Source organism: Peromyscus californicus, unplaced genomic scaffold (genome assembly GCF_007827085.1).
Source record: "Peromyscus californicus insignis strain IS unplaced genomic scaffold, ASM782708v3 Scaffold_19__1_contigs__length_69161282, whole genome shotgun sequence".
Classification (NCBI taxonomy): domain Eukaryota; kingdom Metazoa; phylum Chordata; class Mammalia; order Rodentia; family Cricetidae; genus Peromyscus; species Peromyscus californicus.
In genome coordinates, this window is record NW_026294491.1 from 63,054,861 (window position 1) to 63,075,799 (window position 20,939).

Consider the following 20,939-nt stretch of genomic DNA (forward strand, 5'->3'; position numbering starts at 1 on the left):
AGGGCCTTAAGAGAGGAGCAGGAAGTGACACGGAGGCTCCGCCCTGAGGGGCGGGGCTTCCTTACTGTTCAGGGCTTTCTGATTGGAGAAGTTTTAGGTTTTTCCTAGAGAAAACCCTAGTGAATTTTATTTACTCATTAAGTCCCCAGACTTTCATGTGTGAATATATATGTATGTCCAACATCTAACCCAGAAATTCAGTTAGTTTGTTTCCACACCTTGTTTTTTCCCTGTGTGATTCGTGAGTTAAAATGTGGGTCCCAGAACCCTGCCTGGCAGCGGACAAGCACCACGGGAGGACTTGGTACTGTGTCTAGTGCTGTTACTAATGCTACATTACTTGTGGCTGTGTTTAATTTTTAAATGTGTCTTCTACCTGCTCATGAATGATGTAGCTCCCTTTTGCCTTTTCTTTATCATTTACACCAAAGCTTTTTTTTTTTTTTTTTTTTTTTTTTAGCTGACATGGAACCCACCACCATGTGGACCAGTCTAATCTCAAATTTACAGAGATTGGCCTGCCTCTGCTGTGCTGGGACTCTTTTTTCCTGCCTTGCTCATGTTTTTGGCATAAGCCTCCAGCCAGACTGATGGGATTACAGATGTGGACCACTGAGTTCTGATTTGACTAGGCTCTTTTTTATCTATCTATCTATCTATCTATCTATCTATCTATCTATCTATCTGTCTGTCTGTCTGTCTGTCTGTCTGTCTGTCTGTCTGTCCATCCGTCCGTCTGTCTATCATCTACCTACCTAGTGCACGTGTGTTGTGCATACGTGTCTTCGGTGTGTGTGTGCTCCAGCACACTTGTGGAGGTCAGAGGACAGTCTTCTGGAGTCCCTCCTTCCGTCACATGGGTTCTTACTATTGAACTCAGGTCATCAAGATTTGGTGGCAAGCATCTTTACCTGCTGAGCAATCTCTCCAGCCTTTGACAAGTTTCTTAACGCCTCTTGGATTGTCTTCTGAACAATTCCTAAAGCCCACTGGGAACCCCTTCTCAGTTCAGCTCACCAACGCCAGAGCACTTTCTATGGTTCTGACAGTTGGAGGTGGTGAGGGGAGCCTGCTAAAAATACAGCCATCCCCAGAACCCCAAAAGCCTTCAATTTACCTGCTTTTATAAAAAGATGCTTTCTTAGGTGTCACCAGGAGGAAGGTATAATTACAGCCTGGGAATGTTAATTCCTTTGCTCCTGGTATGCAGGATCTCTGCTCTGCGGGGCTCCTGTCCTCCTCAGAGCCTTGGAAAAGGAGATGGGCAGGCACAGGAGGGGACCACGGTGGGAGGCATACCAGCCTGGAGCCTGCAGGGCACAGGACAACTGGGTGAAGCCTAGAGGAGTCTCCTGCATGCATGTCTGGGGCCCGGACAAAGTGGTACCGGGGACAGAGACCCAGCCAGACTGTGGAAGGGGCCTGTTTCATATAGTAACATCATGCTTCATCAATGGTGTCCTGCCAGCCCCCAGTTCACTTTCCTGATTTTTCCTGGGGTGGGGGAGGGGTGCTGGCTCCAGTGTCCTTCCCTCATAGTATGTCACCTCATAGTGAGGTGACATACCTTTGGTATATGGGAAGCATCTCATAGAAATCTCCATGGTCCTTCCTTCCTAACATTTTCCTTGCAAACCCAGTGTCTGCATTGGCGTAAGCACTGAGTCACAGTGGCAGAATTCACAGTATAGACAGGGAGCAGAGCACAAACACAAATAAGAAGAAAATAAATCTCAGGTTGTTTATAGTGGTGCACACATTTAATCCCAACATTAGGGAGTCAGAGGCAGGAGGATCTCAAGTTCAAGTGAGTTCAACACCAGCCTGGTCTACATAGTGAGTTCAGCATAGCCAGGACTATGGAGAGACACTCTGCCTCCAAACAAAGAAAACAAAATAAAAAGAAACAAAAGCTGAACAGATGCACTTAGTGGAAACTAAGCTGCTAAAGAAGAAAGTCCAGGTTAGAGAGGCGGCTGAGAGGTTAAGAACACTGGCTGCTCTTGCAGAGGACCAAGTCCTCTGCCAGCACATACATGGCAGCTCCCAACCATCTGTAACTCCAGTTCCAGGAAATCTGATGCCTTCCTCTTCTGGCCTTCTCAGGCACTGCACACACATGGTGCACAGACATACATGCAGGCTAACACTCATACACATCAAATAATATGAAATAAATCTTTATTAATCTTTTAAAATCATTATTTTATATATTTTTTTTGTACGTGGATGTTTTGCCTGCATGTATGTCTGTACAGCAAGCACATGCATAGTGCTGGAGGAGACCAGAAGAGAGCGTTGGATTCTCTGGAGCTAGAGTTACAGATGCTTGATAGCAGCAACATGGGTACTTGGAATTGAACCTGGTGAGCCTGGCTCAGGTCAGGGCAGAGCAGGTGAACCTGCAGGGCGGCCTAATGGTCCAGTGTGAGTGGCTATCTTCCTCCACCTCCACTGAGTGGAGGATCTTGGGAGCAGAGGTGGGGGTGGGCTCACTGACCCTCTGGGGAGCTGGCTGGCCTGAGATGCTGTGGAACACTGGTCCCGAGGCTGTATATACACAGGGCCTGGAATGTTTATTTTTCCTTATTGACTTTCTCCAAATAAACCCCTGGCCAGCAGAAAGGGCTCTCAGCAGCAGCTGTTTACCCAGAGTTTGTGATAAAGGGCCTTCTCCATAGCAACAGGTGGCATGTGCGGCTCTTGGGGAACAGGGTTGTGCTTACTTAGTGGGAAAGAGAAAGAGGAGGGAGAACAGGATGGAAGGAAGGAGGGGATGAAAGACAGGGGAAGTGTCTGAGAGATGGAGGGAAAGGGGAAAAGGAGGGAGAGACAGATTCAATAGGAGATGAATGGAGTGTGGTGGAGGGTAGCAGGGGTGAGAGGGTGGGGGAGGCTGGAAAGTGAACAGAAGGGGCAGGGAAAAACCTAGAAGAAATTGAACAGTTCCTGTCCTCACGGCAGCTTCTCTTTCTTTCTTTCTTTCTTTTTTTTTTTTTTTTTTTTGAGACATAGTTTCTCTGTGTAGTTTTGGAGCCTGTCCTGGATATCACTCTATTCACCAGGCTGGCCTTGAACTCACAGAGATCTGCCTGGCTCTGCCTCCCAAGTGCTGGGATTAAATGTGTGTGCCACTACCACCTGGCCAGCTTCTCTTTCTTAAAAATTTTTTTTTGCATTTACTGTATGTGTGTGTTTTGCTGGCACATGTGTACATGAACCACATGCATGCCTGGTCTCCGTGGAGGTTAGTAGAGGATGTCGAATACCCTGGAACTGGAGTTACAGATGGTTGTGAGCCACCATGGGTGCTGAAAACCCAACCTACATCCTTTGCAAGAGCAACACGTGCTCTTAACAACTGAGCCATGTCTCCAGGCTCTAAGGGCCTGTTTCACTTTTTTTTATGTGTCTATGTATATTTTCGTGTGTATGTGTACATGTGGGTGTCCAGGGAGGCCAGGAGAGGGCCTCTAGCCCCTTGGAGCTGGCATCACTGGGGCCGGTATCTTTATCTCAGGCTTCCACTTCTGCATCACAACTAAGGGAGGCCATGTTCCTGATGCTCAAAGACACCAAGGTGGTAGTGTGTTCCTAAAGAAAAGCCGAGGCACTAGTCCCACATCCTTTCCAGCACTGGAGAGGACACACACACACACACACACACACACACACACACACAGAGAATAACTTAAATAGGTCTCTTACACTCCTGCTCCACCCCAAAGCATGAGAGAATCCACACTAAGTGAGTAGCCGTCAGTGGAAATTTGAGATGAAGTCAAGGCCATCTCCAGGACTTGCCTCTGCCTTCCTGCTGCTGGTGCTCTCTCCTCAAGACTTCTTGGCTTGCAGGTGTGCCTATCCCACCTCCCACTGCTGGATTCCATTCCCCTGTCTTTCTGCAGAGGCAGCGGGACGGTTTCCATTGTAGGACACCTACCCACATCCTGTCTGATTTCATCTTAACTGGATTGCACCCGTAAAGATCTGATTTCCAAACCAGGTCACGTGAGCAAGTGTCAAGGATGGGACTTGAAGATATCTTTTGGAGCGATCCAACTATAGCCATTGCGGGGGGTGGGGAGGTGGGGGGGGTTCATCCTGTGAGCAGATCAAATCCCCGCCCCCGCCCACCCGCCCGCCCACCCTGCCACGTCTTCCGTTTTCCGTTGCAGAGGTGGTGTCCTTTTGCAACAGGGACGGGGAGGACTTGGGATGAGGAGGAGATAGGAGGTGGCTTCGGGAGTGTGGGGCCTGTGGTGTCCTGTACCACCAGTATTCCAGTCTCGGGAGGATGAGGAGGGAGAGTGACAGCTGGCACAGGGCAGGTACAACCTGAGGTTCGGTCCACTCTTGCTATTTCCCACGAGCTTTGCTTTCTCCTCAGCAGTGTCTGGACACTCACTTGGGAATCCCCCACCTGAACGGTGCCCACTCCTGTGGACTGTAGTTTATGTTCGAGAAGTGCACGAAGGGACCCAGGTGTCCATGGGGGCATGTGGACGTGGCAGAGTCTGCTCCAGAAATCTGGAGGTGAGGACATCAGTGAGGTTTCTACAAGTTGGACACGGGGCAGCCTTGGCATCTTCTAGCTCACCAAGTACTCACGTGAGGAGACTCAGTGGGACATGTGACTGGAGTCAGTGGCCAGAATGAAAGCGTACATCCATGCCTTTCAGAGATACAGACAAAAGTACACCTCACAGACACACCTACATCTCAGACACATGCTGGACAAAAACCACGGACACACTTTCTATGTACCTGATACACACATATGCTTCACACACACTCATATACCTCATAGACACACTTCACACATATGCATCTCATGTACCCTACATGCACTCCTCACATATGTACCTCATAGACACATCTCATACATATTTCACATATTCCTTATATACACACTTCACACACACACACACTTCAAAGACTTTCTCATACTACTTTACACACATCTCACACACATTTCACAGACATACCTCTCACACACATATACCTCACACACATACACTGCACGCAGACACACTTCATGAACACCTCACACACATGTACCTCTCACTCTCTCCCAGACAGACACCAACACGAGCTTGAGGCACTTGCAAACCCATCTCTAATCCCTTACACACCAAAGAGTCTATACAGTGCAGCACAACCCACATTTATTTGTTCATACGCAAATCTTCCTTGAGCAGCTTCTGTGGGTCAGGACTGTTCTAGTCCTTGGAGAACCCACAGGCCACAAACATGGAGGTTACATTTTCATTGGGGAGACAGACAACAAGAAAAACACAAAGTCAAGTCACATCGTCCAGGAGAAGGAATTTAGAGCTGTGGAGAGAACTGCAAAGGAAAGGAGGTTGGGGGCATGCTAAACACGCCCTCCCAGCCAGTCCAGCTGAGGCGGCAGAGGTTTGGGGCGCTCCTGGGCAGCTCCTGTGGCCTCTGTGGGGTCCCCAGCCGTCAGCCCTCCCCCAGGACGCACAGCTCTTTTACTGCGGAGTGTCAGCTTCCTCGGTACTATTCTCACCCTCATTACAGAACTGTCCTCACACTCAAACACAACAAGCACACAGCGCTGGCTGTTCCACAGTGCCGTGAGGAGACAGGGCACGTTGCTTGAGCTGCTAGAGAGGGCGGTTACAGGCACTGGGAGGGAGGACAAGCTGACGCCTTGAGTGGGGGGAGGTAGGCAGCCTCTGCCGCGTGTCAACTCTTTCCCTCCTCTCTGTCCTGTTAGGAGCCCTACCAAGGAGGCTCCTGCTAATTGTTTACTGTAGCTGGTGCCTGCAACCAGCTCTTGGGTGAGGACTTCAGATCTCAGCCATACCCTGTTCCTCCTCCATCTCTGCAGCCAGGCATTCGGAGCATTGCCAAGTACTTAGTATGTGCTTTATAAACTGTACTTAGTAGGTGCTTTTTTAGTACTACTCAAAAACAGTCCAGGATTGGAATAAAACTACATATAATGCCGGGAGTGTAGTTTACCAGTGGATGTTTTTCTGGCATGGCCAAGCTCTCATTGGTAAAATGAAGTCATAATAAATAAGCAGAATTTGCTGTTGCCCTAGTCCTGTGGGTGGGATGGAGGTGGGAAGGTTGACAGGTAGAATAAGGACCTTCCTCACTCTTGCCTCAACAGTCTAGGCTTTTCCAGAATCAGTCTTTGAATTTCCACTATTATAGACGTGTTCAACTTGCCCTCCTCCTCTGCTCTCCTGGGAAAGACAATGTACTTGGTGACCATTGACGTGGAATGGAGTGCCCTTGAAGGAGTCCTGGAACTTCCCACAGTCTCAGGGTCCTGGTGTGTAAAGTGGAATGCTGCCTATGCTTCCTCGTGGGCCTAGGTGAGGGCTGAACAGACGGCCCATCACACAACTCTCCACACAATGGTTGGCACCAGCCGCTCAGTGGATGCTGTTCATACATGAGGCAGGTGGGTGCCACTGGTGTGGGGTGGGATGAAGGGAAACTGGCTGACCATCTTCCCCATTTTTGGCTAGACAGACTGGGGAAGGGGATGGTCTGGAGGGCAGAGGGGAGGGGCCTTGTGGGATCTGAGAGCTGCAGCAGCTGGATGGACTCAGGCCCCTGGAAATGGATTGCCGCAAAGACTGGGGGGAAGTGGCTAAGAGGCAGACTTGGGATGTGAAGAACAGGAGGGCTATCAGGTTTTCTTCCTGCCCTAGCGATGAGCACAGGGGAGACAGCTAGAGAACAGAGCCCTCAAAGTTTCCAGCACATTCCTGCTAAAATTAGCCCCGTCTTGTGTGAGCAACTATATTTAAACCAGCGGCCTGTCGTCAGAGACACTGTGTTGAACCAAGGCACAAGCCAGCGGGTGGAGGGCCAGGGAGATGCAGGGATTCTGGTGGCTGTAGGGCATAGGCAAGCTGTCCAAGGCCTGGGCGAGGCAGGGCCACCTGACACTTGGGGAATTTCACCAGGCCTGGGAGAATGCAGGCGCAGGACTCCCAGACAGGCTTCCATGACTCCCACCTCTTGTCCCAGCTGCAAGGCACAACTCAGATGGGGAAGGCAGTCCACACACAGACAAGGACCCAGCCCTGCGCAGCTCAGGTGGGCGGAAGAGCACTCCAGGAGGAGGAGGGAACCAGGAAAAGCGGGAAGGGGCAAGCATAGCTCGCGTGCAGGAGACTAATTCAAGGGACGCTGTGGTGCAAAGCGGTCTGAGTAGACAGCAGCCTTTCAGAGAGGCCCTTGCCTTGGGACCACGTGCTCCTTGCTCTAAGGTGAGGGGAGCCCAAGTTGCCCCCCTTGACATCCTTCCCTGCCTGCTGCAGCCTCTCCAGGGAGAGGGAGTGCGTTCTGATAAGACGCTTCTACCTGAGGCCTGGGCCATTAAGTTTGATGCTGAGAAGAGGATATTTTATTACCTAGGAATATATCTGCATCTCTTAGCAGGGCTAGCTCAGCCTCTATCCTGCCTACAGCCTCTTCAGACAATTCAAGCTGCCTCTGTTTGACCCCGCCGTTCCGGGTAAGCCCCACAAGAAAGCGTTTTCTATGAGTCCAGCCAACCTCTTCCACCTTGCTTTACTTTATGTTTGTGTGTGTGTGCATGCATACTTGTGCGTTCATATGCTAGGAACAATGGAGGTGACCCACAAGGCCCTCCTGTTGTCCTCTGAGAACTCGGCTGTTCTGGCCTGTTCTAGAGGGCCTTGTATGCTTAGCCCTTCAGACTGGCTCCATCCAATTCAGCCGGGCAAGGTCCCATGCCTCCCTAACTAGCCCCAAAGCCTGACACAGCACCCAAAGTATGACCCAATATATTGAGGTGGCGTTCTGTGGACTGAGGCCACAGCTGTTCTGCCTGCCTCTGGGCAGGTTCTCATCTTCCTGTCTCACACTGCGGAGCAGCAGGCCGGTCCTGCTCTTCCTTGTCCATCAGCCCTGTCTAGTCTTGAAAGAAACAACCTTCCAGGACTAAGATCGTTCAAGTGGGTGAAGCGCCTGCTCTGCAAGTGTAAGGGCCTGAGTTCCATCCCCAGAACCCGAATGTAAAACATCATCATCATCAACAACAACAAAACAACAACAACAACAACAAAAATAACAACAAAAAAAATAACAACAACAGCAGCATCCAAGTGAGATGCCGGTGTGCTTTTATAAATCTGCTGGGGAGGCAGAGGTAGAGGGCTGCCTGAGTCCACAGCCTAGCCAATCTGGTCTACTTCTTGAGCTGCAGGCCAGTGAGAGACCTTGTCTCTAAAAACAGGTGAATATGCCTGAGGAAGAACACCTGAGGTTTGTCTCTGGCCTCCACATGCACATACATTCACACACACACACACACACACACACACACACACACACGCACGTGCGCATGCACATACACACACATGTACACATGTATGCGCACACACACACACACACACACACACACACACACACACACACACACACACACCTCTTTCCTGAAACCAACAAAGCTCAGAAGAAATCCGTGTGAATGATTAGAGAGAGGTTCCAGACTCGATGTTTGGCACAAGGCTCCTGATCCTACCCCATATAAAGCCCCAAGATGGGAACACTTACGCTTTCAGCAGCTCGGCCCTGTTGGCAGCCTCTGGCTCCTAGGTCTTGGCTCACTCCTGTGTGGATGTAATCCCCACATAGGGTACGGGTGGCACAACTCTTGCGGTTCACTCCATATTCAGAAACCCTTAGTGAAATTACAGCTTTAATTAAGTACAGCTGGCTGTACGTTATACTCCGTATAATTATCATGTTATTATTATTATCACTTAGACAAAAGTTCAAACAAAGTTTATTGTAAATACTGTTTGGCAGAAATAACTGAGGGGGCCAAGGGCTCGGGGCTTGTCTGAGTGACAAGGGGAGTGGAGATGAATGAAGGGTCTTCTGGGAGGAGCAGGTGAACATGGGGAGCTAAGGAGGATGAGCCTAGGGGCGGGGCCTGCCAGGTAACCATGCACCCCTGGACAAGTTCCTCTCCTGTCTCTGGGCCGCAGTTACCTTCCGTTGGATGGAGAAGGACTCATACATTCCACAGATAATGAGTGAGTCATATGTCCTAAGCAGTGGTCTATGCTTTGGAGCTCAGAGGCCAGTCACGTAGACAAAAGGTCTACCTTCCCAGAGCTGAAATTCCAGGATAAAGTCGAAAGCTAACCAACAGATGTAAAATTAAGCTTGCACTGTGATGTCAGGGAGCCAAGAGTATACAGAGGGAAAAGACAGCAGGGGCAAGGGCTACTGGGGTGACTGGGGGTGCTATGTCAGGAAGGCCGACTCTTCCACTGGAGAAAGAAGGAAAAAGTGAGCGGAGGGAAAGCCTCTTCAGTGGAGGAGCCATGAGCTCCCTCTGAGGCAGGAGCCTGGTCAGCATTGTCGAGGAATACTAGGAAGCCAGAGTGCATGGAGCAGAGGAAGGGAAGAGAAAGTGGTAAGAGGTGATTTTAGAGGAAGTAGGAGCCTGGGAGACCTGCCAGGCTATGAAGCAGGACTAGAACTTACCCAGAAGGTGCCTCCATGGGCTCAGCAGTTAAGAGTACTTGCTGTCCTTCCAGAGGACCCAAGTTTGATTCCAAGCACCCACATCAGGAAGCTCAAAACTGCCTATAACTCCAGCTGCAGGAGATCTAGGGCCCTCTTCTGGAATCTGTAGGTACCTGTACTCATGTGACATTCACTCACACAGACATATAGACATGTAAATAAAATTTAAAAGCATATGCCTCTAATAAGTGATGGGAGGCCATTTTGGGGTCATGATCAGAATTAGATTCAAATGAGGGTTGCTGGACTGGGGAGTTGGCTCTGTGGGTTAGAGGATTTGCTGAGCACACATGAGGTCATAAGTTCAAATCCCTAGCACCTCTCTAAAGAGCCAGGTGTGGCTGTGTGCATTTGTGTTTTTAGTGCTTGGGACCGGAAGCAGGAGGATTGTTAAGGTCTGCTGGCTACCACCTCAGCTCTGGGTTCAGTGAGAGACCCTGTCTCAAAGTATTGAGGTAGAGACTGATGTGAAAGACGCCTGGCATCCTTCTCTGGCCTCTGGCTCTGCATGAAGTGGATGTGAACCACATGCACACGTGCGCACGCGCGTGCACATACACACACACACACACACACACACACACACATTAGGATTGCCGAAGTTCCTTCTGACCCTCCTAAGATCCTAAGACTTTATTCCTTAAGACAGATTTACCGTCTGTCACAGCCACACAGTGACTGGGCTCAGCAGGGTGTTTTTCCTGTGGGGTCTCTCACTTGGTTCCAACAGGAGGCAGCTGGGACTGGAGCCAGACAAAGGCTGGAACCGGAGGGATGTCCAGGTTATATCTGTTTTACTCACGTCTAGCATCTTAACTGGGGTGGACATAACTGCTGGGCACCGGGCCAAGCAACCTTCTCTGTGTCCCGTTGACCTCTCCACGAAGTGAACTGTGGCTGTGGCTTCTCACCATGGTGGACTCCTCCCATGGTACTTGACAGTGAACTCGACAAGAGGCAAGCTTATTGTGGCCTACCCTTGGAAGTTGCATGGGGCTACTTTATCCTGCCCATCCCGGATTCAGCAGGAGATATCCTTCCTACACAGGGACATGCATTTGAGGCTGCATGTTAATGTAAGGCCACCTTTGAGCCCAATAGGAAAGTCACAGAAATATTAACAATTGCCATGGGCCAGGCCTCAAGAGCTTCCTCTGGGCCAGGCCCTGACCTGGTATCCACACTTTATTCGATTTTCTTATCAACATTGTGAGGTGGAAGCAGTATCAACAACCACAGCTTCCAAGTGGGGAAATCTGAGGCACAGAGAGGCTGACCATCTGACTTGGAGTCACCCAGCTAGACAGTGGGGACTGGGATTGAGTCCAGGCTGTCTGGCTTCAGTTCTGCTTCTGCAAACTCCAGCTTCCGCAGCAGCTGGTGGAGAAGCACTCCCAAACAGCTGGAGGCAGGGAACCCTTCCCTGGTCTCCCCAGCATCCCGCGCTCTGGGATGTGGCAAGTATCTCTGTGTGTGCATGTATTTATTTTATGTATATGGGTGTTTTGTTTGCACGTATGTCTGTGCGCCACATGTGTGCCTGGTACCAGCAGAAGCCAGAACAGGGTGTGTGACCCCCTGGGACTGGAGTTAACAGAGGGCCGTGAGCTACCATATAAGTAGCTGGGAACAGAATCCCAGATCCTCTAGAAGAACAGCCTGCCTTTAATTAATTAATTAACTAACTAACTAACTAACTAATTAATTTAGAGATAGGGTCTGTCCACGTAGCCCTGGCTGACCTGGAACTTACTACATGGAGGAAGCTGGCCTTGAACTCAGAGAAATCTGCCTGCCTCTGCTTCCTGAGTACTGGGGTTAAAGGCGTGTGCCACCGCACGAGGCTTCTGCCTGCGTTCTTAACCTCTGACATTCTCCAGTCTCTCACTTCATTTTATGAAACATGTAGAACAAAGGGAGTGTCTACATGGACCTGGTAAACGGTAGGTGACTTTAAGGTAGGTTTGGGTATGGGGTGGGGAGGGTTGAAATGCACTTGCATAGGCCTGCCATGTTTTTCTTTGGGGTCTCAAACCCACGTTGCCCTGATTTGGGAACAGGGGGCAGATTGCTCTGGTGGCCCAGCTTCTGTCAAGGACCCTCCACCTGCCCATCACCTGGCTGGGCCCCCAGACCAGGCTGTCACTGACACCAGCAGAGGTCCCCAGGCTGATACCCCATGGCAGCCACACTCGCACAAATCTTTAATTGTTTAGTTTAAAGAATTGTGTTTTGACCGCGAGGGGATTTTGGCTGGAGCTCAAGAAGTGATAACGATATTCTGCTGCCAAGACGTCTCCGCGGCTCTCTCTGTGTTAATGTGCACTTTCAAGACGCTCCAATTAACTGCATCAGCTCTGGGGAGAGAAAGGGAGAGGGAATCGGCAGGGGGAGAATGGGAGGGAGCAGACAGGGCCCCCCAGTCTTTTTATTAGCAAACAAGTGGGGGTGGGTGGATGGGTGACAAAATTCTTCAGGCCTGGTTCCAGTGAAGTGGTGTCTCCTGCTGTGGAGGGGGGAGACTCTGATGAGAGGGAGGTGTGGAGGGAGAGACTTGAAGGCCACTACCCAGAGGCCTTGGCCTGAAATTCTCCATGGGAACTGGCTCCACCTGTCTCTAACACAGTGGCTCACCCTTCCTGACGCTGCGACCCTTTAACACAGCTCCTCATGTTGTGGTGACCCCAACCATAAAATGATTCTTGTTGCTGCTTCATAACTGTATTTGCTAGCTATGAACTGTAATGTAAATATCTGGTATGCAGGATATCTGATATTCGACCCCTGTGAAAGGGTCGTTCCACCCACGGGTTGAGAATATGCTCTGATGTCTCGCCTTCCCTGTCTCTTTCCTCTTTCTGTGCACCCAAGGGACCCTCTTACTCAGAGGGGGAAACAGGCACAGAGCCAGTCCTGGAGAATCCTAGCAGCTCCCAGCCCCTTACCTCCCTAGCCTTTTCCTTCCGTTTCTTTCAAGCCCCCTCACAACTCTTTCTGGAACGTTCTGGGCAAGGTTTACTTACAGACAGGGACTTTCCCCTCACCCTTCCTCTGCTGGGAATGTTCCTGCCAGGTATCTGGGGGCTGCTTTCTTCATTTTCCAGAGGCTTGAGGCTGAGTCCCAGCATGTAGTCACCCTGTCACTTCCTAACTTGCTTAGCTTTGTCTGCACAGCCTTGGCCACGGTCTCAGAGGGTTCCATTAAAACGAGATAGCATGGGTGCGTGTGGAGTCTTCAGTGACTCATCCTTTTCCTACTGAGGACTGACCTAGGGCCTCACCCACAGAGGCAAGCACCCCACTACTGAACTATGTCCCCAGCTCCTTTTCTTTCTAAGACAGAGTCCCATCTGTCTCAGTCTGGCTTCAAACCCTATGCAGTGGAGGATGCGCTTGAACTTCTGATCCCCCTGCCTCCACCTCGCAAGTGCTGGGTTACGGGACACAGCTACATTTGAGTTAAGCAAGCACGCTACCATCTGAGCCACCCTATCCCCAACCTTTTTATTGTTTATTTTTTATTTTTATTTTAGGCAGCTTCTTGCTGTGTGGTTCAGACTGACCTCGGGTGTGTGTAGCAATCCATCTGCCTCTGCGTTCAGAATGCTGGGGTTAAGTTGTGTTCCACGACCCCAGGTTGCTCATAGAATGAATGAAGTCTACTTACCCGGCAGACCTTGCCAGACAGTCCCCTCCTCCATCTGTGTGGGCACCCTCCCTCACCTGCCACTTTCCTGACCCCTGACCTCAACTCTGCATCTTGACCCTTAGCCTTGCTGACTCTCTCTAGGGTTCAGCAGGGGCCTAACCCTGCCCTTCACCCCTGCTGTCGCCCTTCCCCCATTCAGTCAGCCCCCTTTTAATTAAATGTCCCAGGCTTTCAGAAGCCTGAACTCGCAAGGGCTTTTGGGATTCCACTTCCTGGGCCGGATCACAAGCCCACCAGGGCCAGGCAGGTTCCTGAGGATGGTACCAGGGGCTCTATCAGGTTCCCAAGTGGAGTTGGCCAGGGAAATATGACCCTTCCCTGGCCTCCGGGTCCCTTCCTAGTAGAGTGTTAGGATGGTTTGCAGGTGACTCTGTTCCTCCCGCCCCCCGAGGTGGCCAGGCGGCCAGGAGACGACTCTGCTCTTCAACTCCACCCGAAAAAATGACTTTTCTACATGCGACCTCGCCCCGCCAGCCAGTCCGCCTCACACACACTTGGCACACCCGGTTCTACCCCGAAGCATCTAGAAGCAGGAGCCCCCTTCAAAGAAGCACGCACGCATTCCGCTGCTTCAGCATCCCGGGGTGGGGGAGACCCCCACGGTTGAGGGACCAGGGCAGCCACTGAGGTGGGCCGGAGTTGACCCGGGCTAACGAGAAGCAAAAGAGGGCTCAGACTTTCTTGGGCCTCCCCCTCCTCCAGCATCCCTCCCGGCCCCCCTAGGCCTCCAGGGGAGGGTCAGCGCGGGAGGCTCAGGTTACAGCGAGTCGAAGACAGGAAGATTTAGCGAGGGAGCCTCACAGCCGCACAGTGCGCCATTTGTCCGCCTTTGAAACCGGAGGCTGCTGGCCGAGCTGGGGGGCGGCGGGAGGCCGCAGGACGCCCGGGTGAATTATCGCCCGCTCGGGCCCCCTCCCCCAGCCCGGCTCCTGTTTCTCCAGGTGCTGGGGTGTTTTGCTACGTGTTAATTTGCCCCAGTTGACGCGCCCATTCGTGGCCCCAGCCCCGCAGCGGGAGGCCAGCCCGCCCTGGGGTGGCCCGCGGGGGCCCTGCAGTGCACAGAGGGGCGGCGCGAGCCCTCGAGGGACCGGGATCGGGTGGGAAACTTGCAGAGCTGGGGGTGTGTGTGTCCGTACACAGATGGATTGCACCCCCTCTCCCTGCAGCCCCTCCAGCGCAGATGGGCGCGCTCACACAGCGACCCCTGCCGGCCCCTGACGCCCCCTCTTCCTCCAGGGAAATCGCTAGGGTTTGAGGCATCCTGTCTGGGGATACTTTTAAGTCTAGTCTGGCTCCAACAGCTATGATTTTTTTTTTTTTTTGTAAAAAGACTTACTATTTTTGTGTCTATGTGTGTGGGCCTGCATGAGTTTATGTGCATTACGCGTGGCAGGAGTCCCCTAAAGCCAAGAAGAGGGCGCTGGATTCCCCCACCTGGAGTTAGGGGTGGCAACTGCCTTGTGGGTCCTGAAAAAACGGAACCCAGGTCATCTGCAAGGAAAGCGCTCTAACCTGCCTAGCCATCTCCCCACCTCCTTCTCCCTCCCTTCTTTTTGAGACTGGGTCTCACTATGTAGCCCTGGGCTATCCTGGAATTCACTATGTAGACCAGGCTGGCCTGGAACTCACAGACATTCACCTGCCTCTGCCTCTGCCTCTCCAGGGCGGGAGGTTAAAAGTATGTACACCATTACAACTGGCTGGCTGCATCTATGAAGTTTATGAGACAGGGGGACTGAGGTTCTAAGCTAAGCAGTTTGCCCAAGGCCACACAGCTATTGAGGAGCAGGATCTGGAGGTGAGTTGTGTTCTGAACCCGGTGTTTTTGGAAGGAGACAGACAGGTAGGGTGGTCAACCCACCGCTGGCTGGGGTGGGCATGGGGTGGGCATGGGGGTTGGGGGCTGGCAGTCAGGGAGACTGGGAAGCTAGGCACCAGCCTGACTTTGCCCTTGAGCCCGAATGCTGGTGACCACTGCTCCCTAGAGGCTGAGCTAGGGTGAGGATTGGGTATGAGTCAGCCACTTGTCCCAGCTGGCTCTAGGGGTAGCCTGAGGGGCACCACCCCCATCTCCCCACCTTCTGCAGTCTCACATGTCCTTGAAGATGGAGGAAGAACTGTAGCTGGAGTTTTCCTGCCTGGCCCACAGTCAGGACAAATCTCTCTCACCCACCAGTCCCCACAGCCGCTCAGACCCGACCAAGTAAACACAGAGACTTATATTGGTTACAAACTGTATGGCCATGGCAGGCTTCTTGCTAACTGTTCTTACAGCTTAAATTAATCCATTTCCATTAATCTATACCTTGCCACATGGCTCGTGGCTTACCGGCATCTTCACATGCTGTTTGTCATAGTAAGCAGCTGGCAGTGTCTCTGACTCAGCCTTCCTCTTCCCAGCTTTATTCTCCTCCTTGTCCCGCCTACACTTCCTGCCTAGCCAATGGCCAATCAGTGTTTTATTTATTGACTAATTAGCAACACATTTGCCATACAGAACATCCCACAGCAAAGAACGGATTCCTAGGATGGGTGGGAAAGCTAACCCCTCAGACCTGACCTCCCCACTCTTCCCTCCCTGTCTCCCTCCCCTCCCCTTCCTTCCTCAGAATGATGTAACCACACCCCTGGACACTCAGCATTCCCAGCCCACAGTGACCTCTCTCTTCCCCATACCGATCTTTGTCCGCAGCTCCTGTGAACCGTGTAAGGGGCTGTGGTGGGCTAATCAGGGGAGGGAGAATGGCGGCCTCTACCTCCTACCCAGAGGACAAAACCGACCCAGGGAACAGGACAGAATTTGGGCGCTTACATCTCCCCTGAACCATCTCTTCCTCCCACACCAGTCGCAGCAGAGCTCCAGCCTGTACCCCTTGACCTCATCTCTGACTTGACTCTCAGCAGGAGTGTGGTTTCCTTACCTCCTGCTCTTGTCCAGACACCCAGGCTGAAGAGGAAGATAAAGAGTGAAGGGTGAGGTGAGCAGACCCAGGGAGAGAGGCCTCCAACCTTCCTGCCCCTGTAGGCCTAACTCAAGTAGATCAGCCTGCCTTGGACTTGAACCTGGTGGGACCTTTCTCACGTGGAAATCTCTTTTGCTCATCTGTCTTCTGGAGGGATTGTGAAGTTAGGGGAGCTCAGCACACAGTAGGTGCTTTGTCTATGGTACCTTTCCAGGCCTTTGGTGAGTGGGTGACTAAGTAGGAGGGGCCATGAGAGGGTGAGTCTGTGAAGTAGGAGGGGCCATGAGAGGGTGTGTCTGTGAAGTAGGAGGGGCCATGAGAGGGTGTGTCTGTGAAGAGGGAGGAGTCAGGAGAAGGTGTGTCTGTGAAGTAGGAGGGGTCATGAGAGGGTGTGTCTGTGAAGTGGGAGGAGTCAGGATAGGGTGTGTCTGTGAAGTGGGAGGAGTCAGGAGAGGGTATGTTTATGAAGTAGGAGGGGCCATGAGAGGGTGTGTGTGTGTCTGTGAAGTGGGAGGGACCAGAGAGCATGTCTGTGAAGTAGGAGGGGCCAGAGGGTGTGTCTGTGAAGTAGGAGGGGCCAGAGAGGGTGTGTCTATAAGGTGGGCAGGGACAGAGAGGGTGTATCTTGGAGTTGAAGGGCCAGGAGAGGGTGTATCTGTGAAGTGGGAGGGACTAAGAGGGGCTGGCCTCTTAGTAGTGAAGTAGATGATGCCATGATTGGAAGGTCTATGAAGTAGGAGGGCTCAGGAGGGTGTCTATGAAGTGGGAGGGGCCAGGAGAAATAGTGGAGCTAGGAAAGGGAGAGCTCATTAGTAGGTGGGGTCAGGAGAGCTGCAGGGAAGAGAAGGCTTGTAGACTGCTCTGGAATAGAGGAGGGAAGGGCAGAAGGATGATTGCAGGCCTTGGTTACTAGGTAGTGGCTTCAGTAGTGTGTGTCTGTTACTGAGTCATTCAACAGAAGGAAAGACAGATGCAGGAAGCTCCCTGGAGCCCAGGGTGGAGGCGGCTTAAGTTCCCCATTTTCCGAACACCCAAACCCTGCAGCACCTCCGTGTGCTCTGCTAGTAGCTGGCCCCAGAATCCGTTCTTGTCTTCCTTACTATTATGAGAACCAGTAATCCCTCTGCTGTACATGTGCCCCAGAAGAAAGACTACGTCTTCCAGGACCTTCCTCAGCACAGCACGGCCTTGACACAGTCAGCCTAATGCTCACACGTCAGTTGGGATCCTTGGAGGATGTTTTGCTGCTGTCTGAAACGTAGGTGTGATTGTTGGAACTTGAGGAGTCCTATTGGATCGTGGGGTAGAAGCCATGGATTCGGGAAGATGACTCAAAAGGAGCTGCCTGGAGTTCCGAGGACTTTGTGAATTACCAAACCAACCCTGAGCTTAAAAAAATTGTCTGTGTATGATGTGCGAGTGTGGGTGTGCATGTGTCATGGCATGCCTGCAGTAGAGGTCAGAAGTCCTTTCTCTCATCTTTATGTGGGTTCTAGGTTTAAACTCAGGTCCGTAGCCATGTGCTGCAAGCTATCTACCCATCGAGCCATCCTGCCAGGCCCCTGAGCTGCTTATGTATGAGGCTTCTGATGGTGAGAGAAATTTGTATCTCTTCTAAGAAACGACTCTCTTGGATTTTCTGACACATAAATTTAATCCTGAGTAAAACACGAGCAGAGCAGGGGTTGTCTGGGGAAGGGCCATGTATGGCCATGACAGTAAGGCACTGCACTGAGATCTCCTACCCCAGCATCACACTCTGCTTTTCTGGCTCAGGAGGGCTTGGGAGCCTGCCCTGGAGGGTGATGACGGAAGGATTTGCTCAGCCAGGTCTCTGGGAAGTGGTGACCCTGTCTGTCCCTTCCCCAGGCTGCCCCTGCCTTGCTCCTTGCTGGGGATGCTGTGAATGTTGTGAATGTGTTGCTCTGATTGATTGATAAATAAAACGCTGATTGGCCAGTAGCCAGGCACGAAGTATAGTGTAGGTAGGATAAAGAGAGAGGAGAATTCTGGGAGGTGGAAGGCTGAGTCAGGAGACGCTGCCAGACGCTGCCGCCATGAGAAGCAAGATGTAAAGTACCGGTAAGCCACGAGCCACATGGCAACTTATAGATGAATAGAAATGGATTAATTTAAGATATAAGAACTAGATAACAAGAAGCCTGCCACAGCCATACAGTTTATATGTAGTATAAGTCTCTGCGTGTTTATTTGAGTCTGAGTGGCTGCCAGCCCGGGCGGGACTGGAGATGACTCCAGCAACAGCTCCTGACCTCAGTCCGGGCCCAGGGAGGCTACTGCTCAGCTTTCTCTTGGGTGTGGCCAAAAGGAAAAACTGAGGTAGGCAGGTGGGGGTGGAACCAGCCTGAGGTCTCTGGGGAGACTGCTTCCTGGAGTTTGCAGCTCCTTCCAGGCCTCTGCTCCTCTCCACTCTTGCAGGTTCCAGCCTTTGCTGGACTCAGGGCTCTGGTGCCTTCTTGACCCTTGTCAGTATTGACACTCAGCACTGCCAGCCTCCGAGGTGTCTTTTCCCCTAGCTCCTCTGGGCTCCAGAAACGGCCTTTCTATAAGTCCTCATTACAACCTAATTCTTGAACCAACTCTGGGGGAAGCTGCTGTCCTCCCGGGACCCTGCCCTGACACACTACCTTTTGCTAAAGTCCTGAAGAAAGCTAGGAGCAAAGGCGGACTCAGGGACAGGAGAGAGCAGACAGCACAAGGCAGGCCCAGAAGTTAGGAGGAGGGCAGGATGGAAAATGGTGGGCAGTGGGAGGCGGAGATGGTGGTGGGCGCGAGAGATGGACAAAGAGGAAAAGCCAGGCATCAGTGTTGGGCGTGGTGGGGCAGCACTTTAATCCTAGTACTTGAGAGTAAGAGGCAGGCATATCTGTGAGTTCAAGACCAGCCTGGTCTATACCACGCCAGAAAAAGACACACAATGAGACCCTCTGGCGGGGTGGGAGGTGGTCACCCACAGAGGAAGGGACAGATAGACAGATGAGGATGGAAGAGAAGACAGAGACAGCGAGGAAGGACTGGCACCAAGAAGCACAAAGGCCAGGTGGAGATGGTCTCTAGTCAGGGAGGAGCAGGAAGGACCGCTCCGGGCAGCGACAGAGGGAAGGAAAACTCTAGTTACTTCAGAGACCTCAGCTGTGGGCCAGGGAGATGGCTCAGCGGGTAGTGTTTGTGGTGCAGGCAGGGCACCTGAGTTCAGCTCTTCCGAGTCCATATAAAAAGCTGGATGCAGCAGGGCAGGGGTTTTGAGACCTAGTGCTGGAGGTGGAGACAGGGGGATCCTTGGAGCTCACTGAGTCACTGAGCTACTCCAGCCGATCAATGAGCTCCCGGCTCAGAAAGAGACCCTGCCTCAAAATAAGTGTGTGTGTGGAGGAGGGGTGGTGTGGGGCTGGAGAGATGGCTCATCAGTCTGCACTGGCTGCTCTTCCAGAGGACCTGAGTTCAATTCCCAGCACTCACATGGTGGCTCACAACAGTCTGTAACTCTAGTCCTACGGGATCCAATGCTCTCATCGGGTCCCCTCAGGTGCTAGGCGTACATGTGGTGCACAGACTTACACGTAGGCAAAATACCTATACACATAAAACAAAGAATAAGGGGAGCCAGTGAGCAGGCTTGTTAGGTACAAGTGCTTGGTGTACAAATCCGGGAACCTGAGTTCATCCCTCCCACATTAAGGAGAAAAGAGAGACACGACTTGACAAAGCAGTACCCCAACCTCCAAGCGTGTGCCATGGTGTGTGTGCCCCCCAACAACATGCATACACACAATATTGATAACAACGTAATCATTTCCTATTACAGTTTCTTTTATGGGAGCGAGGGGAGTCGGGCTGTGGTGCACACGTGAAGGGCAGCAGACAAGTCTGTCTCTCTGCACAATGGGTCCTGGGGATTGAACTTCAATTATTAAGCTTACCAGCAAGGACCTTAACTGGCTGAGCCATATTGCTGACCCGAAGAAATAAAATTTTAAAAAAGAAAGGAAAATAAGGGGAGAGCAGTCGAGGAAAGCACCGGATGCCTACTTCTGGGCTCCACACGCACGTGCATGTGAACATGTACAAACACGTGCTCCTCCCCCAGCCATGTTCTAAGGTTCACTTAGAGCTTACACTTAGCTCTCAACTTGTGCCTCCAGCCCATGTCTCTAGTCCACACAGCTGCCAGGGTGTGAGTTGAATGGAAAGCCTGCGCAGTGGAGCCGGAGGAGTCAGCAGAGCTGACTGAGGTCCGAGGGAGTGAAGGGTGTGTACCAACAGGGCATCAGGATGGGAAGCCGTGGAATTCAGAGAAGGGGGCTTACCCACAGCATGCTGCCACAGGGACACAGCCACCGCCCGTTCTGCCCAACCAGGAGGACACCAGGGACCCACACTCTCGCCAGACCCTCCCATCTTTCCTTGGCTGTCACTCACTGACCAGGGTTGGCAGCCAGGGAGCTGGGTGCAGGAGAGTCACGCTTAAGGTAAAGAGCTGGGCAGGCTGGGGAGCTGATGCTCATTGGCCATACTTAGTTCTGAGAGTGAGTTGGCTCCATCCAGGGTGGGCTCAGCCGGGCCCTGCTGTGCACGTTGGGAGCTACAGAACCACAGGTGTCCTTAGCCTCTCTCTCAGAGCTCAGCTTCTTCCATTGTCAACTCAGGGTGAATTCATGCCAGTTTCCCAGGACTAACAAAAACATTGT